Source organism: Rousettus aegyptiacus, unplaced genomic scaffold, assembly GCF_014176215.1.
Source record: "Rousettus aegyptiacus isolate mRouAeg1 unplaced genomic scaffold, mRouAeg1.p scaffold_m13_p_13, whole genome shotgun sequence".
NCBI classification, from domain to species: domain Eukaryota; kingdom Metazoa; phylum Chordata; class Mammalia; order Chiroptera; family Pteropodidae; genus Rousettus; species Rousettus aegyptiacus.
In genome coordinates this window covers 67,889,136-67,890,736 of record NW_023416288.1, presented here as the reverse complement: position 1 = coordinate 67,890,736, position 1,601 = coordinate 67,889,136, and the positions used below count along the sequence as shown (strand labels likewise).

At 34.2% G+C, this 1,601-nt stretch overlaps 1 pseudogene; it reads right to left on the bottom strand.

The window, feature by feature from the left end:
• Positions 1-473: 473 nt before the first annotated feature.
• On the bottom strand, positions 474-1,238 carry LOC118610680 (annotated as a pseudogene).
• Positions 1,239-1,601: the final 363 nt, after the last annotated feature.

Here is a 1,601-nt window from a genome sequence, read left to right as displayed (position 1 = left end):
TAGTATTGGGCTACATTACAGCTATTCCCTTATACAGCAAGCTATTTTAAAATCCATATCACCATTTTAATCTTCAGTCCCCATTAATTCTGTCAACAAATGACAATATCCTATTTTATCCCCCTTAGGAGAGTTTTTGGTAATTAATCATATTGCTACACCTGCAACAGCATACACCTGCAACAGCATATGAAGTTGCAACCCCTGCATTCATGAATATTAAACTTTCACTATAGGGCAGTGCTGCTGTCTTATACTACCTAATAGTATAATCATCAACTACATATGGCTATTTAAAGTCAAATTCAAACAAATAAAATTAATTATTCAGTTTCTCAGATATACTAGCTACATTTCAGGAGCTCAGGCCCACATGTGTCTGAAGGCTAGCATATAGGACAATGCAGATATAGAATGTTTTAATCATCACAGAGAGCTCTACTGTTGAACAGTGTTGTAGATGATGGCTCATTTTACTCAAGGACCTCAACTGTAACTCTCAGTGAAAGCAAAATCTTTCTGAATAACAGTAAGTAAAGCTTTATTTGTTAAAGCACCACATTTATGTTCGCTTCTATTTTTATGAATGATTCAATTTCATTAGTTGTGTAAGTAGGAACTTCATGGTGCAACGTAAAACTTGTACCTCTTAATCTGTTTATATCTATTGTAATAAAATCAAACTTCACAGTGAATTCTAATGAATCAAATGTGACCATGCAAAGTGCCAGCAATTGCCCTCTTTGAAATAGTGCTGATCCATAGTTTTAAACATATCAACCTTATAGTTTATAGTATTAAGTGTAGTCATCGCAAACATCACACATCTTGTAATCGTTCAAATTAATACTTTTAAAAACCTCCTAGAAAATGGTATTGAAGGATTCTATTCAGATGGAGTAACCCTTAGAAATGTTTCTTTTACATGTTCTCAGTATCCAGTATTATCTTGTTGATAGCTCTATCTCTGGAAATGTTTTTCAATGTCTAAAACTTAAAAAAAATTCTTTCCAAGGTGAGTATATGACAGTATTTCAGTTTCTCATAAAGAATTAAATAACATCTGATTTACCTGCTTGGTAATACCAATTTCTTTTACTCATTGCTGTCTGGCCTGATCTATTTATTGGATAGACTTCACTGCCACTTTGATATTGTGACAGGAATCTTGATGCCCCACATTTTTTTGCAGACCCTTCCAATATAACAATCTGACTTTTTGGTGTTTCAGTATGCATCATAAAGCATAAGAAGACTTTTTTTGCATGTGTATATTATGTTAACACATTCCCAATCAATCATCCCTAATCGTATCACCCTAAAATACCCATTCTAAGAAATATCTCATAACAAAAGGGCCGCAAAGGCTCTATTGTTTGCTAGGACACCAGGTTTATAAACATAATCTATTGCAACAAGTTGCAAAGGAACTGGGTATTGCGAAACTAGAAACTAGTCGGCTGGAAAGATGTTTAATTGAACCATCTATTATTCACTTGTAACTATTTCTTTATCAGAGAAACCAACTTCTCTTCTGAGAGAGTATGTGGGAATTCCACCTGCTACATCACTGATCACCGTGACCATCACCGTAGTGTCAT